The sequence below is a fragment of the Miniopterus schreibersii genome (genome assembly GCF_964146895.1).
Source record: "Miniopterus schreibersii genome assembly, chromosome: 5".
NCBI classification, from domain to species: domain Eukaryota; kingdom Metazoa; phylum Chordata; class Mammalia; order Chiroptera; family Miniopteridae; genus Miniopterus; species Miniopterus schreibersii.
This window is the reverse complement of record NC_138106.1, coordinates 66,696,805-66,722,259: the sequence shown is the minus strand read 5'-3', so window position 1 is coordinate 66,722,259 and position 25,455 is coordinate 66,696,805. Positions and strand designations below refer to the sequence as shown.

General features: G+C 36.3%; 1 protein-coding gene across 1 annotated transcript in view; it reads left to right on the top strand.

The window, feature by feature from the left end:
* EPHA6 (EPH receptor A6) overlaps positions 1-25,455 on the top strand; it is a gene marked incomplete at its 5' end in the record, with an annotated part of 762,908 nt that overhangs the window by 204,177 nt on the left and 533,276 nt on the right. The gene's annotated exons all lie outside the window — the stretch shown is intronic.

Here is a 25,455-nt window from a genome sequence, read left to right as displayed (position 1 = left end):
TTTGAGTGTGTGGAACTCAAGGGGTTTATGCAATGTCTATTTTATAGTTAACTTGTTAGGTATCTGCTGTTTGTAAGTAAGTAAATTTAAAAACTTATAAAACTCAGTTTCTGATGTTGAGCTAATTAGCTTCTGATGGTGAATATTGGGAAAATACACTATTTCAAGGTGATGCTACATATCAGTAATATGTCCCAAGACCAAAGTTCTCAGTGCGGTATGTGTACTTTTGTTGTCCTATTAAATGAGTTTACATGTTACATGGATGAACATTTTATATTTTATTTCATTTTTAATTTTGTATGCTTGCCTTCCAGTCTATTCAAAGAATATAGTACTAGTTGTTTAGTTTTTGATAACTGTATAAAGTTTACTTTTTAAATAAATCTAAATTTTCTAAAGGAACTTTAAAAAAATTATGTAAATAATAATACATGTGGAACACAGATATTAACCACAAAATGATTCTCTAATAATTGATGATTAAGAACAACTCTAAAAACTCTCATGATAGACGTTTAATAAATATTTGTTGAATGATGATTAGTGAATGAGGAAAGTGTCGTTTTAGAACTTTATACTTCTAATAGAATTGTTGCCTTGTTATCGATGTTGTTGGCTCTCGGTTCTTGAGTTTGGCAAAATCAGAATTCAGAGCCAAGAACTCTAGTGCAAGAAGTTTATTTAGCATGCAAAGTGAAAGTGAGGATTCAAGTGGGCTGGTCAGAGAGCTGCCTTGGCCTTTTCGAAAGAAAGTCACAGAGGCAGAAGAAGTGAGCCAGCTGGGCTGTGTGGACTCAGGAAACAAGTTACAGAGGCAAAAGCAAGGCCCTTGAAGACAGGTTCAGGGGGTTAGCCTGGGACGAGCTACCACTGCTCACTGTTCCCCTGTTTGCAAGTCTCCTGGGGACCCTTAGAGCTTGGGACAGAGAAAGCAAAGATAAATGCCTGAAGATGGAAGGCCTGGATGTGCTCTAGAGAGACTGTGTACACTGGGTCCTTTGTGTCAAGGGTTTTTATCTGATTTCTAAAGGCAATAATTTTAAGGGAGGTCTTAGGGAAGGTTCTCAATAGAATATTCATTAGCTTTCCAGGTGTGTTTTTTAATATGCTGATTCATCAAAATGAGCATATAGGGTCAAGGGTCATGGTCTCTACTATTTGGTCAGTGCTAGGGTAGGGGATCATTGGTCATTGCATCTGGTTCTGATGCTAGCCATGGTGTCACTTTGCTTTTGCTGCTTTTCTGAGCATGGAGCTGAAACACATCTGAGCCTAGATGTTATCTCTAGTTTGACCAAAACTCTCTCTGGTCAACAGACTGTCTTGGTTCCTAAGCTTATTTGATACTGATCAGAACCTCATTGTCCTGAGGGCTTAATGCTTAAGGGAATGGACGTGCAAGAGAGAAGGAGGCAGGTGAGTCAGGGTGCTGGACAAGGCCAGTTTGAAGTAGTTATCTGTCTCAGTTTCCCCATTCCACTTACTAAGGAATTTTCCTGGCCTCTTGCTATCCTGCCTCAGAATCAAGGAGGGAATACATCTTATGAATTTATTTTTCCAGTTAACTCTTTGTAATTTGTTTCATAGAGTGTTTCTCCACCTACCATATGTCCAGTGTAGTAACATCTACGCCATTTGTTCTGTTGGGAGATCTTCTTTATATAACCTACACAGAAGAAAGAGTTAGAAAACATAACATTTACAGAGTAATCTCAAAAGAGCAAATTTCTGTAATGAAAACTAGATGAGGGATTTCTCAACATATTAATTAAATGTTCTTTTTAATATATTTGAATATGTATAAAATATATATGTCAGTTATAAAACAGACAATATGTACTGAGATTTCTAGGTCTTAGTTATCTTAAGGAACAGAAAGATTTCATAAAATATTTCCAGGAGAGTGTTACAGAAGACATAGTAGTGTTCCAAATGGGGTGAATTTCTGTTGATAAGACCCAAGAGAAGTACATAGGTTTATCTAATCAAAACAGATGTCTATAGCTACCACCTTTATCTACATTTTTCAGTAAACTGCCTCTTTGGGGCCTTCTTAGCACATCAAACACCCAGTCAACAATTTAGGGACTATAGAGATTTCAGAATCTAGATTACATACACGTATTTGTTTTCATTTTTTGTTTTAATGAAGCTAATTCAGAAGTCAAATTTTTATGTGTCTGAGCCCTAAATGTCTCCCGAAGTATACCCAAATCAGTTCAGTGGCAGGTGGGAGTCAGCCAGGAATTAAAAAGAAAAAGCCATCACCAGATAATGCAAACTGATCTGAAAGGGTAGACAATATGGAACAGAGATAGTGAGCAATTTAATAGGCCAAGAGGGAAAATTTGCCTTTGTTTTCTGTACCAGCATCTCTCAGAATGGTGTTTAGCAATATGCAGTTCTCCAAACTGAACACTTTTTTCATCTTCATAGTACATCTTCCATTTTGGATTTTTAAATTTTTTTTTCCGTGAGTACTATCAGTAAGTAATAGTACATTTTAAATGTGTATTCCGTCACCCCTTATCCACAGTTTTGCTTTCTGCAGTCAGTCAACCATGGTTCGAAAATATTACATGGAAAATTCCAGAAATGAACAATTCATAAGTTTTAAATTGTGTGCCTTTCTGGTTAGAGTAATGAAATCTCCCACTTTCCCTCTCCAGTATGTGAGTCATCCCTTTGGCCACTATATCCATGCTGTATGAACCACCTGTCCCTTAGTAGCTATCTTGGTTATCAGATCTGTTATCAGAGAGAGAGAAAAGAGAGACTGAGACAGAGAGAACTCATTCATATAACTTGTATTACAGTATATTATTGTAATCTATTTATTATTACTTGTCATTGTTAATCTCTACTGTTCCTAATTTATAAGTTAAACATTATCATAGGTATATATGTATAGGAAAAAGCATAGTATATAAAAGTTTGGTGTTATACTAGTTTCTAACATCCACTGGGGATCTTAGGATCTATGCCTCATAGATAAGGGGAAACTACTGTGTTATTTAGTTTCCATCTGACCTAGGCAAAAATCTGAAGAGCATGCTTTTTATATCATAAATTTATATTATATAATCTTTGAGTATTAAATTTGTTTAAATATTTATTCAGTATTTGGCATATACTAGGTTGTGTTGTGTCAAGAATACAAATATGAATTAGATGCAATCCATGATGTAAGCAGCTTCAAATTCAGGAGGGGGAAAGGAATGTTTTCATTGTGTTTTCATTTGAAAGTGAGAGATATAAAGATTGTAGTTAATAAATGATAGCTGGAGATTTGGGCATGATGCTAAAAAGAGAAGTGTGTAAACAAAGTACAAAGTTTGAAGTCAGTAAGTTCTAGGTAATTGTTGGAGAAATGATGAAGACTTGAGATTGTTCAGGAAATATATACAGAAGGGAGGCAATGGCGGGAGAGAAAAGAGAGCCAAAGAAAGAATATAAGAAAACCCAGGTCCAGCACGTAAGCAAATCAAGAGCAGATGGTAGGTAGTAGGACACTATGAGAGCAGAGGTTTTAAGAAGCAGAGAGGATCCAGCATTCCCAATTCTTGCTGAGAGTACACTGAGCACTGAGACTAAGCCATTGGCAACTTAGGCCAAATAAATTAGCCTTTGAGACAACCGTTTACACAGAGAGGGGAATGGGTTGTGAGAGTGGAAAGTTTGTTTTCTGAAATGTGTCAAAAAAGTGGAGCTGGCTCAATAGGGAGTCACAGCTAAAAAGAAGTTTGTTTAATGATGGAAAGACTGTGCTCAAGTATTTATGAGTGATGGACAAAAGCCAATGAAAAAAAAGCAAATTAAACCCCAAAGGTGAAAGGACTCAGCAAGGTGCAGAAGAGGGTCGGGACAGGGCCTGAGCGCCAGGGGAGGTGTTCAGCGTGAAAGGAGGGTTGTGCGCCTCACACAGGAGGTGCGTCAAAGGTGTGATGTTGTGGGTAACTTGGGAGCCAAAGCTGGGAAAGCTGAGAGGTCTGTGGTGTGTGGGAAGCAGGGCGATGCTGAGAGGCTTACAGAAGGGAGCTGGCGCTGGGAAAGGGAGCTGTGAGGAGAGCACACTCCACCAGCTGGAGACGAGCGAACGCCTTTCCCAGAAGCACCTGCGACGCGGGCCTGTGCAGTCACGGTCCACAGTACGTAAATGCCTCAACATAAAGGAATCAGAGTCTTCAGGAGTGTGTGTGCGTGCACACGTATATTTACACATGCATATACCTATGTGTATAAGAACATGTACACACATGTGTGTATATATTATGTGTATATAATATATAGTGTGTATAGATAATATGTGGAGAGACAGACATACTCTTTGCTGAAGCTCTAAGGCATGTATTTTCATGTAGTTTCAAGTCAGAAAAAGTGGGAGCTTTTCTGAAGTTAGGAGAATTTAATTCTAGAAACTTTGCCACCTTGCTTAGAAAGGAGCTCGACGTAGTCATTAGGAAATGATCTATTTAAGGATTTCCTCAAATGGCATATATACGGCACTCTAATGATGTCGCCTACAACATCTGTAAACACAGTAAAGTGTTTCTGGCAAATTAAGCATCTATTTTGAATTAAATATATGACAATATCAAAAATGAGTTTAAAAACATGCTTTTAAAGCAGTTACGAATATGGTTATTATGGTTATTATGAAATATTATAGTTCAACATGTAATAAAATAATAGGAAAAAGTAGAGAAAAGAAAGTGCACAGTAATAATGTGTTTTCTCTGTGGTCTGACAACAGTGATGATGATGTCTTTAAGGAGTGTGACCTCCTGTTCTCCAGCTTCCCTGTGGCTCTTTCAGGTGTGGTCTTGCTCTTGCTCTTTTCTCTCCCTGGAATGTTCTGCCGCAGGCGTGGCCTATGAGAAACAGTCATTCTTGTCTCAGACCACGTCAGGAAAACCTTCTTGGTTGTCTGATCTAAAAGAGTTTCCCCGCCATCCAGTACTTTATCGTATTCCTGGGTTTTCTTCAGAGATTTTCGCCTGTTTGCTTTTTATCATTAACCAAGATCATCTTTGCCATTCATTCGCTTGTGTATTACTGTGTACATTCCTTGACTATCATATAATTTTAGGAGAGCCTAGACATAGTACTGTATAAATATCGCTCAATTAATGATTGAGAAAAATTAAATGACATGTATTCTGTATTTTATAGTTGGCAATGTATTTGGCTAATGCATTTTTTTTTTTTTAAATCGGAGGTGCTGTGTCAGGGAAGAAGGGTTGGAATTGGGAGAATTAGAGAAGGGAGGTTGTGGGGTCTACCAATAGCACATGTATTCTCTGCACCAGAGGAACTCAACCTTGACCTCTGGATATACTGGTTTGTTCACAACACTCGTGAGGCACAGTAAAAGTGATATAGTGCCAATAATAAATTATTGGGGTTCATGAATATTTTTAATAAAATATTGGGGAACTAATAGCATTACATCTGTAATGTCACTCATGTTTTCCTGTGAGGGAGAAGAGGCATTATAAAGAACTGGTATAGTGTCAGTAACTATTTCTCAGGGCATGTTAATATGGTGATGATTTTGTAGTGTTTTTGCCCTAAATGTTTTTGGCATTTTGAAAATAACTTGTATACATCCCTGGGAGTGTTTTGTGGATTCTAGGAGTATCGTGCATGTGTGTCAAAGTAGAAAATAGTTCGAGAACTGCTCAGATTTAACCTTTGTTTTGGGGAAAGAGGTGTCTGGGTAGCTATCATTTTGTTGAGGAGAGAGATGACCAAAGTGCTTTTGTATCCATGTGCCTTATCAGTGCCTCATACGCTCAGTGTGATCTTAAAATTGTCTTTCAAATGATAGATTAATTAAATACATAAGTGATACAATTTAACTAGCATAATAAGACCCTATGAGATGTTGTGTCAATCGATAGAGTTAACTTCGGTGGTTTAGGTTTTTAAAGGGTGATTATTTTCCCCAAAGCACCCCATCATTAATTTAGGTATCTCCACTAGAAAAATTGGATTAAATTTACTCTTTGTCATTGATTCTAACAAGCTGGGGAGAATTTCATGAGTGTATATTGTGGTTTTTAACAACCTTAGGCCATTCTCTCCAAACTTCACATGTCTACCACTATTCCTTCTTCACCTTGCTACCCTTTTCGCTCTCTACCATGTCTTCTCCTATGATAAAAATAATGGAAGTAAACAATGTTATTTATAGGAGTTTGTCCCTTTCCTCTGGTTTTTAGGAACTGTTATGAGTCATATTGTGTCCACGATAAAGATTGTAAAATCCTAATCCCAAGTACTTGTGAACGTGACCTTATTTGGAAATAGTGTCTTTGCAAATGATCAAGTTAAGTTGAGGTCATTAGGGTGGGCCTTAATGTAATATGACACATGTCCTTGTAAAAAAAGAGATTTGGACACAGAGACAGACACTCATAGATGGAAGACAATGTGAAGACACAGGGAGAACACTATCTATAAGCCAAGGAACGAGAAGGGAGGCATGGAACAGATTCTCCTTCTGAGCCCTCGGAAGGAACCATTCCTACAGACACCTATATGTTGAACTTCTGGTCTCTGGAACTGTGAGACAATATATTTCTGTTATTTAAGCTATTCAGTTTGTGGTACTTTGTTATAGAAAACCGACAAAGGAACAGAAACTAATTGAGAATCATGGGTTAATAATAATAACTGATTGGAATAATTTAAAAGTATTCAAATATTAAGTTATTAAGACTACAAACAGAAAAGTATATCTTTATTAATTATAAAGTAATTTACAAATACTTTATTTTTATATAAATTACTGTAGACAGTGCTGAAAAGAATTTCAGAAAATATAATTTACCCACTGCAAGTGGCAACTTATTGCCTGAATGTCAGCTGTTATCAAGCACTTCTTAATCTAACTTTATATTTCCCTGTTTGGCATGGAACCAGTCAGCACTTAAATCAACCATGAATTTTTTTCTAGGTTCAGAAGTCAACTGCAATGTATGTTTTGTTCACAGCATATGGGTCTTCCATCCAGGCTTCAGATTAACTTTGACATCAAATGCTCTATAACTGCTTGCAGCATAGTGGAGCAAAGTGCCCTCTTCTATTTAGCCTGTCTTCTGTCATCTCTTTTATGAGGAGAGACTGCTTTCTCTCTTATATATGGCACTCCACACCACATGTGGCTTAGATTTACAATCAAAATGAGAAACTATAGATCTATAATATCACATCTGCTGTATGAGATTGCTTTTTCTTTTTTTTCTCAATCAGGACAGAGAATCCTTAGCAGCCAAATTGTATATATTTTTTTTATCAAACTTATTCCCTCTACTCCATGTTTCTTTATTACCAGTGCCATATGAATGAAAATAATTTATATATTGAAAATGCTATAACCTCCCCCTAATATTTCCATAATCTGGTTTCTTTTGAATAGCGCCTTTTCTTTTTCTTTCCTGAACATTAAAATGACTGTTAAATAAAAGAAGTTTAAAGAAAAGAATATACAGTTATTTTCTCAGATAGAGCCTATACCAAACTTCTCTTCCACTCAATCTGGAATTTCTAACCAGTAGAATGATTCCTTCACTTGTAGGCAAATACTACTTGGAGATCCAAGAACAAGTGACTGTCCGGAAGGCCCAAAATTAACTTATTCAGTCCTGTTATTGAGACCTGAACCAAGAATAAATATAATGTGAGGGAAGTGCTATAGACTGAATGTGTCTCTTCAAAATTCATATGTGAAAGGTCTAATCCCAAATGTGGTGACATTCTGAGATAGGACCTTTGGAAAGTAATTAGTTCATGAGGGTGGATCCCTCATGAATGGGATTAGTGCTCTTACTAGGAGAGATGATCTCTGTCTCTCTCTACTATGTGGGCTGGCCCTCTGTAAACCAGGAGGAGGGCCCTCACCAAGAACCCAACCACGCTGGCCTCTTAATTTCAGATTTTCAGCCTCTAGAACTGCGAGAGAGAAACATTTGTTGTTTAAGCTGCTCAGTCTGATGTCTTCTATGAGAACAGCCTAAACTATGACAGCAAGGGAACCAAGAAAGACAGTAACCTCTTCTCATTCCTAAAAAGAAACTTCAGAGATTTTGCTACCCAAGCAATTGTGTTTTAAGAACATTTATACAATTGTTAGAAAGTTTGTATACAAAATTTACTTTGCACGGGGGATGCTACGTCTAGTAATTTCTGTTACTGTCTTAGCAATCAGTTAAACTTTTCAAAAGTCAATTTTCAAAAGCATTGTTAATCAATTCAGAAGGGTATATTGTAAAACAAAAAGTTTCTCTCCCATCTTCCTATGACCCTAAGCCTCTCTCACAGAGGTAAACATCGCTAAAATTTTTTTTAATATCCTTTGGGAAATAGTTTGTGCACATAAGTGTATATGTGAAAGGTTATTGCTATTTATAATCCATTTATGGGTAAATATATTTGTCTTCCCTATGTTAGTAGTGTAAATTATTGTTTTAAAATAAAATGTATGCCAGATTCAAAAAAAAAAAGGAATATCAATGTCTCACTATTGGGTTAATTTACATTTATTTGAATTCTAGCAGAATTGTATATTTTCAACATGTTTATTGGCCATTTATATTTTTATTTACGAGTTACTTCTTCCTGCCCTTTATCATGTATTATTGATTAAAGTTTTTTATTGACATTTGAAAAAATACATGCTATTTTTATGCAAATTGAAGTATACTATAAATATATAAATTTTAAACTTGGATCCCTTTTCATATATGTACAATATATACACCATGTTGCATTTTATGAGGGTGCCATCATTTTTCTTGCCAGACGCCCTCTTGGTGGATATTTATATTGTTTTTATTTATTTATTCACTTATGTATTTAATTATTTTGGTCTGCTGCAAATAAAAAAAAAATCACACTTGAATTTTGAACTTATTTGATTACATGTGTAGAATGTTAATAATATTGAAATAGGCATGTCAGTGGGCACATAGGCTCATGCATTTCATATTTTGATAGATATTTTCAGTTTGCTCTTAAAATTTTGACAGCAATTTACACTTCCAACAGCAGTATCAGAGAGTGCTTGTTTTCCCATACCTAAACCACCCTTACTACTAAATATTTTATTTTTAGATAATTTGTTAATTTTTATATATTGATTTCAGAGAGAGGAAGGGAGAGGGAGAGAGAGAGATAGAAACATCAATGATGAGAAAGTCATTGATTGGCTGCAGCCCGCAACCCGGGCATGTGCTCTGACTGGGAATCGAACCCCGATCGCCTGGATCCCGGGTCGATGCTCAACCTCTGAGCCATGCCCGGCTGGGCGATAATTTGTTAATTTTAAATGGAAGTGTAATTAGCAATGTTTTCATCTTGAAATGTAGGAATAAGATTGTTCTTGAGATATTTTTGGTTCCTTTTTTTTTGTTATTAATTTAAATGAACAAAGACTCTCAAACTCCTTATATGAATAATTAACCTGATAGAGTCACAGGATTTATTTTATATTTATGCACAGAGGGAAAAAAAGAAAATCCCCAAACTTTTATATTTTCTTGTACCCTTAAGGAAACAGAGATAAATATATTTACTGGAATCAACAAGTAATGGGAAAAAATAAAGCAGAGTTGCAAACTTACAGAAATTGTTCTTTACATTTCACAACTCAGGCCTTATTCTCTGAATCTGGCTCTCTTAAAAGGCTCCTCAGTTCAAATAAAATTCCCAAGCCCTGTTTAGTGACTGATTACAGAATAAGGTTGCACATTCTCCTACATATCTCCAAACGGATTGAGGAGCACAGTTAGCACTTTTGGGATTGTTCTCTATAAACCGTTTTATCAGAACGTGTTTTATGATGGAGGGCAGTGCCTGCTTTTCTGTAGCTGTAGGGAGAGAAGGAACATTTTTTTCTTCATTTTCTGGTATTTTTCTCTACTTATTAACACAGCCTGCAGCTTTAAGGCAAAACATGGGAATTATGTTAGTGAAGAGAGGGGGAAATGAAAGCACTTCTTAGAGGTTTAAATTATATATAATCAAAAAGGGCAAAAGAGAATTTTAACATGTGGTGTATGATACATGTGATGTTTTCTATCTATGTTGTTTTTGTCTATTTGAATTTTTTGCTCATTTAAGAAATAAAGATAATATTCATATTGATTTGTATGTTAGGTATTTTGCAATAATCGTATGTTCAGTACATTTCATGGTTTGAGTAATTACATGGAAATACTTACAGCATTTTAAAGTTCTATGAATAGTATCAGTTTACCATTAAAATATTTTAAGATCAAAGAAACATGATTGTTTCAAAATATTCTACTTTGAAATGATGTTAAATTACAATTTATAACTGGCTCCTGAACTTAGCATAATATGACCAAATAAATCACAATATTATAAAGAAATGTTTATTTCACCAAAAAATAATTTACACAAGTGATATGTATTGTTAGAACATGAAAACTTAATTTTATATTTAAATATCATTCCACAAACTCAACTTTAGGAAATATAGTCTTTTACTTGTCAACTCTCCCTTTTGCTCTCAGAAATGTATAGAATTACAGAACTTCAACAAACTGAGCCATAAAATTTGTATCAAACTTGAAGTAATGCTGCTATAAATATAAAGTGACATAGCATATGGCCAGCGTGTCCATGCACAGTGATGCTCTGATAAAATAGCTGTATGTGACCTTAAGCAAATTACTTTGAGTGTCCTGAAGAGTATCCAGTGCTCTGTGGTCTGTGCTTTTTATGAGTCAGACATCACAGTAGCTTGTTTACAGCCTAATATAATACATTTCACAGATTTCCATTTCATTTATAGATCATAAGGATGTTATCAAAAATAATTTGCTATACAAACTCAGATAAGATAGAGTAATAATGTAAGTTAAATGTTACCGTATGATTGGAGTTGTTTCTGCTTCATTTACACTTTATTATTTATTGTAGGCCTCAGAAACAAAACTGAGCTTCGATTTGATTTTGATTTTTACTTCTTAAATTACTTTTCACTTTTTTTAGTTAGCTAGACATGAGTATATTTCTCTCATATCAATAAAATAAATGCAGAAGTTCTGTTCTCTCTTTGAAGTTGGTGAGATAAAATTTCCTTTTGAGAGCTATTTGTTTATATTGTAATTATATTACATTGTAAATTAAAATTATTTTAACAGTCTCTGGAGATTATTAGATTAATGCAAAATCAGTTTGTAGTAACTATCTTAAAATCTTGAGCTGTGATATTATCTTCATGCTAAAGTTTACAACTTTTGTGTGTAACTAAGGGATCATATCCTTTAGTATTTAAATTCAACTATAATTTAAATATGTGCCAAGCAAGCATTCCTCAAATTATAGTTTGCCTGTATTGTACTTACTAAAAATTGATTTTAAAATTCATTGATTTTTTAAAAATATATATTTAATTTTAAAGAAACATAACTGTTAAATATATTTATATGTAGTATATCAAGTATTTAATGTCATTTTACAATAATTAATGTTATAATTGTCCTGCTTTCTCCAATGATACATTTAGAATATGGAAAGGATAATAAGTGTCATGGGCTTACCAAGAAACAAATGTAAATATACACACATACACATAAACATACATTTATATATACAGATATACATCTATAAACATATATACATTGGTAGTTACTTAACATTCATTGGTTATATTTTGCTATTTAATATTTCAAATATTCTAAAGTTTTAGATATCCACTTAATTCTTCAAGAAATTTATACCATGGAAAAAAGTCAAAAGATGTTTTCTTATAAATTCTTATAAAGAATGTTTATTATTCTTATAAATACAATTTAAGAAATTATTAATTTTTATATCTAAAGAATATACACACCTATAATTTAGGGCTTTTAAAAAATATTTCAGTATTAGCCTGTTATCAAATTGTATATTATTAAAATTATTTTTGGAGAAATTAAATACTATGGGATTATTAGTGGAGAAATAGGAATCATGGCTTTGGGAAGCCCTGTAAAACATGTTGAATATTGTCCAATAGAGAAAAAGACTTACGTTTTGTTTTCCTGTGGGAATGTCACAAAGGAGCCTTGTCTTCTACCAGGCACTGCCCTTCCCAAAGAAAAATTTTGGTTCTTTTTAGGAATGCCTAACCTGTGGGAAGAAAAAGACCTGGATGGCTTAAAAGAGAAAGAATTAGGCGGGTTCTAGGTGAGGTGGGTTCTTGGAGACTGAGGACAGTGGTGTAGCAGATCCTGTGTATGGAGTCTCCTCCGTTCTCCCACACTGCAGCAAGCACTAAGGAATGGACTAATCTCTACTAGTAGAAGGAAGTTGGAGGAAATATTTCTGATGGGGATGTATTTCCAAAGACTGAGCTTTAAGTTTGGTAGCTTGGAAATAACAGCAAAGTTTCCATGGACTAAATTTAGCATGATGGGGAATTGGGCTTGATGATCAGATCAGAGACTTGGATGGCGAGAATCGCATTTGAACTGAAAAGACATCTTTTTTCCCAAGCTTCCTGGACTGTGTAAGAAGCCAGAGACACATTATGACCTTAACAAAGGGTAAAAGGCCCTGCCAGTGAGGCAGGTGGCTATGCAGAGCCAATTTAATTGATTTAAAAAATAGGAAACTAAAATGTTTAAGCTATTCTTCACCTGAGTAATGTGGAAGAAATTTCTGCTCACTGCAAGGGTCTGCTTATTAAAGTGGAATGTGTCAGCTACTTCCTCAGTTAAAGCTGCAGCTCAGATCACAGCAGTGAGTAGCCAGTCACCTCTGTTCATTCCCTCAGACCGAGGAGGAGTTTTAACTGGGGAGCTATCAGAGACTGTGCTGGCGCAGTCTTACTATTATTCAGTCTCATCACTATCAGCATAGCTTTTATTGATTGAGTGCTGACGAATCCAAAGAAACTGAAAATGTTTGTGACCTAATTTCCCATAAAACATTTTCAGTTGAGGAAACATATTCAGAGGTGTTGAGTCCCTTGCTAAGGCCACAGAGTTAATAAGTGGAAGCCCTGGGATTTGAGTTGGAGTTTATGAGATTCTGAAGTTCATACTGGAATTCCAGTCGCTGGAATTTCCTGGACAATTGATCTGACCAGCTTTTGTGGCAAATACTGAGCAAGTATGCTCCATGTGAGGTCAGTAGGCCTCCTGGGACTCTCTGTTCTTCGCTGGCCTGCCTGACCTGTCTGTCAGGTCCCTGGAGAAACATGCCTGAGCTCCAGCCGCATTACTGGTGTGTGATTCCGTGTTTCTCCCGTTTCTCCACTGGGTGACACAGGTTTCCTGGAACACACCTTGTATTTCGTGTTTGGTCCTCTCTACGCCGCTTCACCTCCAGCTTCCTCCGCTCCTGCTCTGTGGGGTATCCCCCACTTAGGCCTGGATGCCTGCCCGGGAGAGCGCTGGGTGTGCCTCATCCCTTTCTCGCTTTGATTGTCAGTCCCTAATGTCTCCTCCAAGGGTCAGTTTCCCTGGGTTCCCCCAGATGCTAAACACCAGCTCATTTCACCAGGCTCGGCCTGCTCAGCATTGCTTAGGAAAAGGGTCCTCGGTAAAAGCAGCACCTACCTGTGATACTCCCTCCAGACACTAAGAAAGTTTAGGGAAATGATTTCTGTGGTTTAGCGCAGCTTCTTCTGAAGGGCACATTCAGTATTTTATAACCACTCAGGCACTGAATAGATAGGATAAGAGCAGAGTCCTTAGAACCCTCTTCTATGGCAGGTTCTTTGACAGATTTTGGAGAGGTTAGGACGCCCCCGTCCTAACCAGGATAGAGAGCAGTGTGGTAGAGTGGTCACTCGGGAAGTTTGGTAACCAGGTATTTACCATTTGGTAGAGACTTTAACAACCTGTAACATTGTATTAGTGGGTACTAACTGAATATAAGCTCTGACTCTTATGTGTCTGAAAAGGAAGCAATTTTAAAATGATTACTGAAAATTGGTTAATAAATATCAAACCTGTTAATGAGATACTGAATTTTGTATGCTCTCATAGTCCACTTTTCTAACTGTTGATGAAGTAACTTAAGTTTTACAAATTAAAATAGTACCTGAGTCAGTGGTCTATGGGCTTACTTTTCTCTAATGATTTTTATCCAGTGACGTTTCTAATGATGGGATGTCAACAATCTGAAACTTATGCAAAATAAATTTTCCCTTTGGTGTTCCCTGTAAAATGGGGAGAATTCTAGAGTCTCAGAAGTCTGTACATAGTCTAGAGTGTACTTCTGTACATTGTTTTCAAAGGCAGTTACCCAAACATTGAAATCAAAACTATCCAGACCTATTCCATGGATCTGTTGGTAGCTTTGAACCCTATAATATGTAAATGGTAATAGAAATCTGTCATTATTCACAGGCTGCACAGCAGGGCCAGCTTTAACCTCAGGACTCCCTAGAAGTGGAAAAGTGACCTTTACAGAGCATTTAGTAAACCCATCAAACTAGAACCACCTAGAAAGTTCAGCAATTCCTAAGTTTTATGTCCTATCTAGTTTCAAAAACTGATTTGGTTAAGTGGTTAGAGTGTTGGCCCACAGACTGAAGGGTCCCAGGTTCGATTCTGGCCAAGGGCACATACCTCGGTTTCAGGCTCAGTCCCTGGCCCTGGCTGTGTGCTAGAGGCAACCAATCTATGTGTCTCTCTCACATCTCTCCTTCTCCCACTGTCTCTCTTTCTTCCACTCTCTCTGAAAAAACAATGGAAAAAATAACCTCAGATTAGGATTAAAAAAAAAAAAAAAAGAAAAACCTGATCTAAAACCGATGCAATGTGGGTTTAATTGAAAATAAGCAGGAAGGTTATTTTCACCACTTCCTGAGTGAGAAACAGAGCAATATAAATTATATTGAAATTTTGCGTGTTTAATTGCTGAGTAGAGTACGGCAATTGATAATTAAAGTACTAATTATTTAATGTAATTATATTTAATTATTGTAATTGCTATTCATATCTTACATCCTAATAGAAAGACATCAAGGGACTTTTTCACAAAATTTTTCCCTTGTGCTAAAAAAAAATCAGGAATTTATCTTTGTTTATTTGAAATAAGCTATTTGCTATTTCATTTATTTGACAGTGAAATAAGTTACTAATTCTTTTGCCTTTTGGTTGCAATTTTTTACCAGGATATTTTACATTAAATGCCATGAAACACTTATAAATAAATAAAAAATTTAAGGTAGAAATAGTGTAATTTTTTTTGCATGGAATTATGGATTTGAACATTGTATATATTTTCTTGTAGATCACACTATAAATTCACATCTTTTTTTTCTCCTGTCGGGCATTACAGTATATTGAAAGGGCTGGTTAGACATTGTAATTTTCTTTTACTCTCAATTTATAATGTGTGACAATATATTCAAGTCAGTAAGAATGTAAATTACAGCACATATACGATTTGAAAATCAAGAAATGGAAGAGAAAAGGCAATCTAAAAGACAAATTCTAATTTATTATCTCTGATGACCTGAGTTTAATTTGTTTACATTTCACATGGGAAGCATCTCTTTGATATATTACATATAAAGCTGAAATACTGTGTTTCAGCTTAGATAATGGGGTCATTACCTCAATTTTAGACATTCTGTGCCTGAAATTGGGATGTATGATGGATGCATTGACTAAACAAAAATACCACAGGTAAAAAATATTTCTAGAAACTTAAGAGACTTGAGATTTATTTTTTAAATCACTTCCTTAGAAAGTATGGGTAATAGAACACAGAGAAATTACAAAGATTATACTTTTAGAATCAAGAAAAATGTAAATTTATATGTTATAGAGAATAAAAGAGTTAGATGTTTGTAACACCTGGCTATAGCCACTAATAACTATACTAATCTCTAACATTTATAGTGTATTTGGCAGGTGCAGCCATTTGCCAAAACTTTATGCATATTATTATATTTAATCTTCACAGCAGCTCTTTGATTAAAATATTACTTTTCTTCCATTTTACTGGCACAATAGACACAAACAACACTTTCCCCCCAAAAATGAGCCATGTGGTTTTCTATTTGGACTAATTTTCAGACAGTAGAGTGATTTGCAAAATAGATTTCCGTTTAATGTTCCCTACAAAAGGTGGAAAGTAGTCTCAGAAGTTTTTTCTTTTTCCACTCTGTACGTGGTTTCCAAAAGGAGCTAACTCATGGCAACCAACAATGTTAAGACCTGTTCTACTATGAATCAGAATATCAGTAACCATAAAATCAGATACAAATCTATGGAAACCTATGTACACTGGATTATGTATTTAGGATGGGTCCAGTCAGAGCCAATGTTACCGTAAGAATCTAAGCAAATTAAACAATGTGAAGAAAGAGTGCAACGGTTGGTGTTTTATTGCAGAAGAACTCCATACAGAGCTTTACGAACGTGGGCTCTGTATCCAAGAGAGAAAAGTTGAGAGTAAGAGTCACCATTTAATCACTTTATGTCCTTGGGAAATATACTCAATCTCTTTAACCTTCAATTTTTTATTCTAAGATGAGGCTAATATCTATGTTAAAGAATTATTGTGAAGATTAAAGGAAAGGAATGACCATATTCTGCTCAGTGTGGACCCACTGCGCTCATTGCATGTTAGCTGTTTATTATTATATCAATGTTTTCATTGTATGGGATATATTACTGGCTTTGTCAAGATGGCTCTCAACCTAGTTGTCTTAGCATCATTTGTGGTGCTGTAGCGGGGAAAAAAAGTAAACCTTTAAAAAGATAAATAAGTGCCAGGTTCCATCTCTATAGCTACTGAGTTAATGGTGTAGTTTGCTTGGGAGACAAAAAGGCTCAGTTGATTCTGATGGGTTGAGAACCACTATAACAGGGAATTTGGTGTTCAGGAATATTCTCAGTTTAAAAGGTTTTTCTTTTAATAAATGGAACATTTTCCCTGGAAAGACATAACTTTGATTTTACAAATCCTTACCATCTTTACTTCGTTTACCTTAGCAGTGTGTGTGTTAACCCAGATCTTATTGTGCTGAGTGATGGGGATGTCATTGCTGAAATGGGAGCGGTGACAGCAATTAAGTTTAGAGAGTAAATATCAATATTCAAGTGGAGATCATGGTTTCAGTTCCATCAGTATGGATAGTATTCCCTAACCTCCAAACACTCAGCCTCTATAAATTGTCTTGGAGGACAAGGCTTCGACCTAGGCAAAAATGATGTGTGTGAGTCTCTCCTTGAATACAGATTTTGGGGTCTGTTTTTTTTACCCACTGAATTTGGTGGACGAAAGTATGTCTACAGAGTTGTCTGAGTCAATTTATTCAGCATGTCTATTATTGTCATCATCATCATCATTATTACTTTGATGAGTTGCTAATGTTCTCTTCTCTGGCTGTCTAAAAAGCTGGTTCCTAATGCTGTTGCTGCTCTGTTCAGTTTGAAGCGTGACTCCTCAATGGAAGAAACCATATTGTAGTATTTAGCAATTCTACTCGGACATGCCTACGAACATCAGGAGGACATAAAAGGGCCAGTGTGGGTCTTGGAATCGAATGAATTTAAGTTCTTTGCCTGTTACATCACTAACTGGCTCTATTAGTTAGAGTTATACTGTGGCAAAGTAAATAAATAAATATATCCCCAAATGTCCGTGGCTTAACACTATAGAAATGTAATGCAGCTGTCTTCCACAGAGTGACTCAGGGAACTAATGCCCTGCCATCTCCTAACTCCAGTCTTCCTGTAGCACCTCAGAGACTTCCTTCTCCATTTGGAGGAGGGGGTAAGAGAACATGGAGAAAGACTACTCTTAGGTATCTTGACCCGTAAGAGACAAAATCACCTTTATTCAGCAGCAAGAGTCAACCAGCAGCCCTATCTACATAAAAAGGGGGGCTGAGAAATATAACCCCTGGTTGAATAGTTACTTCTCAGCTGCAACTCTACATGTTGAAAAAGAGAGTACAAATTATTGGTGGGTATCTAGCTCTCTTACCAAACTAACTGTGTCACTTTTAAAAACTGAATTTCTATCATTCTGATGCCTGATTGGAAAAAGGGAATAATACCCCTGAAATACAGGTAATGAAGATGAAATTAGATAATGTACATAAAGTATTTGACATATGGTCAGGCATAAAATGAATTCTCAATATACGGTGCATGCTATAATTATCATAACCATGTGCCTTGTACTCCATATACAGAAGATGAACACTCCTTCCTCTCTTTAGTAAGGTGATGTTTTCTATTCCATTTATTATGAATGGTAATCTGTCAAATTACACCTACTTGTATATGCTCCTATTTTATGAACATCCTTTCCTACAGGAGTAGTAACATCAAATGCTTTCATTTTATGACTGGGGCTCTGTCAGGAAAAAACAGCTACTTTTCTGGGTTTGAAAATATCCGTTTTTTGGTTCACTGGCTTCATTAGCTTCAGACAAGGCATGAGGAGTTTCCTCTGTGCTTGCATAAGTCATGGTTAGATCACCCTTCCTGCTGCTGACTCTTGCTGCGTTAGAAAACCTATCCCAGTTAGAATATGAATGCTGTGCAGCATCAAACTGGTTTGGCCTTTTAGTAAAGTTTCTTTCATTCTATGTTTTAAAATATATTGTTCCTATTAATGGTGTGCTATATTATTATGTTATATTCATCTTTGTATTAGTAAACTTCTTAGCATTTTTTGTATGCATATTCTAAAATGCTAGAGCAAGTTCTCAGATAATTTCTATTAGAATTTAGTCAATAAACATTGCCAAAATATTAGAGAAAAGAGCCAGTGACTTGAATAGAGTTGAATATTCTTATCAAGTTATAAAAAGTAAATAAGTTTTAATGGCTTTTCATTTTAATTATAGTTCCTGTCATAAAAACTATTTTCTCAGTTTTTTAAATGGAAGAACAGCAAGCAACAATTTAATGTCAATTGTCCCAGTCTCTCAAAGATTGCACAGTTTAACTTCAAATCAAAGTTTAAAAATATTAGTGCCAGGCAGCTATTTATCTTGAGTTATTAACATTTTCAGTTATTAAAATCTGGTTACTTCTTTTATCTTTCAATGATTGAAATATAAATAAGAAATAGAGGAAAATGTCAAGTGTTTCTCATTCTGATTAGTAGTATAATTGTAAAATTCTTTTAGTCTCACCACGTAAATTGTTTTTTAGCCTGCACATTTTAAAAGGCTTCAAGATTTTCATGGGAAAGAATTTTAGGAAAAATATTTGGGAAAACAGGAAAAGAAGACTGTAAATCTAAGGTACTGAAACATTAAGAATAAAGAATGTGGCCCGGCTGGGCGTGGCTCAACAATTGAGCATCCAAGAGATCGAGGTTCGATTCCCGGTCAGGGCACATACCTGGGTTGCGGGCCCCACCCCAGTCAGGGGCATGCAGGAGGCAGCCAGTCAATGATGACTCATCATTGATGTTTCTATTTCGCTCCCTCTCCCTTCCTCTCTCTGAAATCAATAAAGATATATTTAAAAAATAATAATAAAGAATGTGACCCTCATTAAATAAATGTGATATAATATAAGGGATAAATGACTTTCAGTAAAGAAACCTGATTTCTAGGTTTGACTCTTTCTACTAACCAGGTGTGTGAGTTCTTGAGTAAGAAATCTATAATTTAGGAGTCTCAGTTTTTTTATCTTTAAAATAGGGACAAAAATGATTCCCATTCCCTATGATTAGTATATGATTTAAAAATTGAATAAAATAAGAGAATGGGCTGCCATTAAAATCAATAAATACCCAGAAAAAAATACCACTCTCTCTTTTAAAAAAAAATTAAAAGTGTTTTTATTGATTTCAGAGAGGGGGAGAGAGAGAAACATCAATGATGAGAGTCATTGATCAGCTGCCTCCTGCACGCCCCCCACTGTGGATCAAGTCCAAAACCCAGGCGTGCACCCTGATTGGGAATCAGACCATCACCTCCTGGTTCATGGGTCGACGCTCAACCACTGAGCACGCTGGCCAGCAGCATTCTCTTTTTAATCAAAAACATTTTCTTTCCCTAATGGAAGAATTTTTAATGTGGGGGTGGAGGAATCCATCCTGCTCTCTATAGTAGTGGTTCCCTGCCACAACCTTCCTTTATAAAATTATGTGGCCAGGCTGATAGTCTTTCCCATTATTCCAACTCCCAGTAGACTAATGAAATGCCTGGTTTTTAGCTGAGCTCATTGCAACTTAAAATGTAACTATGTACATTCCCTAGCCTCCTTTTCAGCTGTGTGGCCATGTGAGAATGTGTAGGAAAGTGTTGTCTGTAGCTCCTGGGATATAGCTTTTGAGCAGTGCCCTTCAAACTTTATAGTGTATCAGCATCAATTGAAGGGCTTGCTAAAAACAAACAGCTGGCCCTGGCCAGTGTGGCTCAGTTGGTTGGAGCGTCCTCCCCCCATTCACCGATGTGGTGGGTTCGATTCCCCAGCAGGGTGCATACCCTAAGTTTCTGGTTCTATCCCTAATCGGAGCTCGTAAAGGAATCAACCAATCGATGTTTCTCTCTCACATGGATGTTTTTCTCTCTCTTTCCTTCCTTCCCTCCCTTTCTTTCTCCCTCCCTCCTCCTTTCTCTTTCTAAAATCAATAAAATAAACAAAAAATAAACAGTTGGGTGCCATCCCAGGGTTACAGATTCAGTGAGTCTAGAGAGGGGCTTGAGAATTTGCATTTCTAACAAGTTCCTAGGTGATGCTGATGCTGCTAGTCCTAGGGCCACAGTTAGAAACTCTGCCTGCTTGTCTTTCCTTCTGCCCCTTGGCCTGGAATGTGAATGTGATGGCTAGTGCTACATCTGAGCCGTAAGCTGGAAGCTGCATCCAGGAACTCAGAAAAGAAAGCTGAAAGCCTGCTTGCAGGAAACTGCAGAGGTACTATACCAGCTATGAGCTGCCTACATCTGTATTTTTCTGTGAGAGAGAAATAAACTTCAAAATTGTGTTAGACCTGTTAATTTTCTATCCAACTAAACCAAGCCTAATTATTAGTAATAAAATATATTAGATAGAATTGAGGCACCCCCCCTTTCTTACCCCTAGTTTCTGACAGTGGTCTACAACCCAAACACCTGTGCACATGAGGGAAATTTAAGCTTGATACCTGGTCAACAACTGAGGACTGAGGACCTAACATGAAATTCATGATATAGTGATTAAGACATTTCTGAGCTGGAGTGATGGGTATTGTTCTAATTTCTGTTATTTCTAACTTTGGCGTAATGAAGTGATTTTATATGTATCTGATGATATGAAGGAAAATGTACTTGCAAAATGTATATTTGTATGGATATATTTAACCTCAGGAGATATAAATATATCCTATACTTGAGTATTGAGGGGTTTTGGGAGTTTTTTTGTTTTGATTTTTATTGTTGTAAATATTACAGATGTCCCCTTTTTTCTCCATTGACCCCTTCCACCCTGCACCCAATCCCCACTACAGGCCTATACCACACTATTGTCTGTATCCAAGGGTTATGCATATATGCAAATAAATTCTTTGGTTAATCTTTCTCCACCCACACACCCCCACCTTCCCTCTGAACTTCATCAGTCTGTTCCATGCTTCTGTGTCACTAAATCTATTTTGTTCCATCAGATTATTAGGTTCTTTAGATTCCACATATAAGTGAGATCATGTGATATTTGTCTTTTTCTGCCTGGCTTATTTCGCTTAGCATAATATTCTTCAGGTCCGTCCATGCTGTCCCAGTGGGTACGAGATCCTTCTTTACAGCTGCATAGTATTCCATGGTGTAAATGTGCCACAGCTTTTTTATCCACTCATCTACTGATGGGCACTTGGGCTGTTTCTAAATCTTAGCTATTGTGAATTGCGCTGCTATGAACATAGGGGTGCATATATTCTTTCTGATTAGTGCTTCAGGATTCTTAGGATATATTCCTAGAAGTGGTATCACTGGGTCAAAAGGCAGTTTCATTTTTAATTGTTTGAGGAATCTGCATACTGTTTTCCATAGTGGCTGCACCAGTCTGCATTCCTACCAGCAGTGTACCAGGGTTTCCCTTTCTCCAAATCCTCACCAACATGTGTCATTTGTTGATTTGTTGATGGTAGACATTCTTACAGGTGTGAAGTGATACCTCATTGTGGTTTTAATTTGCATCTCTCTGATGATTAGCTATGTTGAGCATTTTTCATATGTCTCTTGGCCATCTGTATGTCCTCTTTGGAAAAGCGTCTATTCATGTCCTTTGGCCTTTTTTTAATTGGATTATTTATCTTCCTCTAGTTAAGTTGTATGAGTTCTTTGTGCACTTTGGAAATTCTCCCTTTATCAGAGATATCCTTGGCAAATATGTTCTTCCATACCTCGGGGTTCCTTTGTATTTTGAGGCTGTTTTCTTTTGCTGTGCAGACTTTTTTTAATTTGATGTAGTCCCATTTATTTATTTTTTCTTTTGTTTCTCTTGCCCTAGGAGATGTATTGGTGAAAATTTTGCTATGTGAGATGTCTGTGACTTTACTGCCTATGTTTTCTTCCAGGATTTTTATGGTTTCACTACTTACATTTAAGTCTGTTAACCATTTTGAGTTTATTTTTGTGTACGGAGTAAGTTGGCGGTCTAGTTTCATTTTTTTGCATGTACCTGTCGAGTTTTCCCAACACTATTTATTGAAGAGACTGTCTTTACTCCATTGTATGTTCTTGCTTCCTTTGTCAAATATTAACTGACCATAATGGCGTGGGTCGATTTCTGGGGTCTCTGTTCTGTTCCATTGATCTATATGCCTTTTGTTGTACCAATACGAGGCTGTTTTGATTACAGTGGCTGTGTAGTATAGTTTGATATCAAGCAGAGTGATCCCTGTTCTTCTTTTTCAGGATGGCTGAGACTGTTCGGCTTCTTTTTTGGTTCCATATAAATTTTTGGAATATTTGCTCTAGCTCTGTAAAATATGCTGTTGGTGTTTTAATAGGAATTGCATTGAATCTATAGATTGTTTTGGGTAGTATGGACATTTTAATGATATTAATTCTTCTGACCCATGAACATGGTATATTCCTCCACCCGTTTATATCTTCCTCTATTTTTGAGTTTTTTTATAGTGTTTGATGTCTAGTTTCATGCCATTGTGATCTGAGAAGATGCTTGGTATGGTTTCAGTCTTCTTGAACTTGAAGAGACTTGTTTTGTGCCCTGACATGTGGTCTATTTTTGAGAATGTTCCACGTGCACTTGAGAAGAATGTGTATTCTGTTGCTTTGGGATGAAATGTTCTGTAATGTCAATCAAGTCCATTAGTTCTAGTGTGTCATTTAAGATCTGTGTTTCTCTGTTGATTTTTTGTCTTGATGATCTGTCCAATGCTGACAGTGGGATGTTAAAGTCCCCTACTATGATTGTGTTGCTACTGACTTACCCCTTAAAGTCCACCAAGAAAATTTTTATATATTTAGGTGCTCCTATATTGGGTGCAAATATATTTATAGGAGTTATTTTCTCCTGTTGGATTGATCCCTTTAGTATTATGTAATGACCTTCTTTGTCTCTTGTTATGGTCTTTATTTTGAAGTCTATTTTGTCAGAAATAAGTATTGCCACTCCAGCTTTTTTTCATTTCCGTTTGTGTCGAATATTCTTTCCCATCTCTTCACTTTCAGCCTGTGTGAATCTTTTGCTCTCAGGTGGGTCTCTTGTAGACAGCATATATATAGGTCATATTTTTTCATCCATTCAGCTACCCTATGTTTTTTGATTGTAGTATTTATTCTGTTTGTATGTAAGGTTGTTATTGATATATACTTATTTAATGTCATTTTTTCCCTTTATGCTGATGTACCTTTCTCTCAATATTTCTCCTTAAATTTAGCAGTCCTTTTAGCATTTCTTGCAATGCTGGTTTGGTGGTACTGAACTCCTTTAGCCTTCTTTTGTCTGGGAAGCTCTTTATTTCACCTTCAATTTTAAACGATAGCCTTACTGGAAAAAGCAGTCTTGGTTGCAAGTTCTTGCTTTTCATTACTTTGAGAAGTTCATGCCAATCCCTTCTGGCCTGAAGTGTTTCTGTTGAGAAATTCGCTATCAGTGTTTTGTGGGTTCCCTTGTACGTCACTGTTTGCAATCCTTAATATTCTCTCTTTGTCCTTAATATTTGCCATTTTAATTATGATGTGTCTTGGAGTAGGTCTCTTTGGGTTCCGCTTGCTTGGAACCCTCTGTGATTCCTGAACTTTCTCCCTGGCCAGCATAGGGAAGTTTTCTGTTATTTATTCGACCAGGTTCTCTATTCCTTGCTGACTTTCCTCCCCCTCCAGCACCCCTATGATGTGAATGTTGTTTCACTTCATCTTGTCCCAAAGTTCCCTTAAACTGTCCCCATGCTTTTTAAATTTTTTTTAGTTTTTGCTGCTCTGATTGAGAGTTTTTTTCTACCTTATCTTCTAATTCACTTATTCTATCCTTTGCGTCACCGAGCCTGCTTTTAATTCCTTCTAGCTTATTCTTATTATCAGATACAGTATTCTTTCCTGGTTCTCATTTATCATATCCATATCTTGTTTCATGCTTTCACCAAGTTCCTGTGCCTTCCCATTAAGTGTCTTATGGTTCTCATTAATTTCCTTGAGCATCTTTTTAACCATTACTCTGAACTCTATTTCTGATAACATCCTTACTTCCATCTCTTCAAGGTCTTTTTCAGGTGATTTTTCCCTTTTTTAGTTTGGGGGTTGTTTCTTTGTTGCCCCATTTTAGTGACTCATAGTGTTTGTATCTGTATATTAGATATATTTGCTGTCTCCGTGTCTTGTGGGGTGGGATTTTGTAGTGTATGTCCAGTGGAGCCCAGAGGTGTGTTTCCTTATACTTCTGAGCTGTTTTCTCTAGGGATGTCCCTTTTGTGGGTGTTCCTTTTATGGGTTCTTGGTCTCTCCTGTTGTGATTGGGTCTAGATTGTTGTTGACCCATTCATGGGAGGACTCTCCACTCAGGCTGGCTAACTGTGAGGTTCAGCCACAACCATATCGTGTGAGCTGTTGTACAGGTGCTGACAGGGCAAAACAAAACACAACCAAACTGCCAGGAAACAAACAGGAACTTACAAAATATCCTGATAATCACAATGAAAACAACCCAAGAGAAGGTAGAATTGGGAGAGTGAAGCGAGAACACAAATACTAAAGCAATAAAGAAAGAAAATAATATATTGCTAATAATAAAAATAAAATAAAAGTATTAAATAGAGAAGCTACTGGGAGAAAAAAGGAGCAGAGGAAAGATTCTGAAAGGAAAGAAGGGTGAGCAAAAAAACAAGATTAGAGAGTAGGAATAGGAAAATAGTTGAGAAAAAAAAAAGATAAACATAAACAAAAAGACAGGAAGACAGAGAATAAAAGAGGAGAGAAAGAAAAAAGAAGAAAAGAGAAAAAAAGAAAGTTTTGCCAATGGAACAAAAAGTGAGAGCGGTAAGGGCAGGGAAGGAGGGTAATGA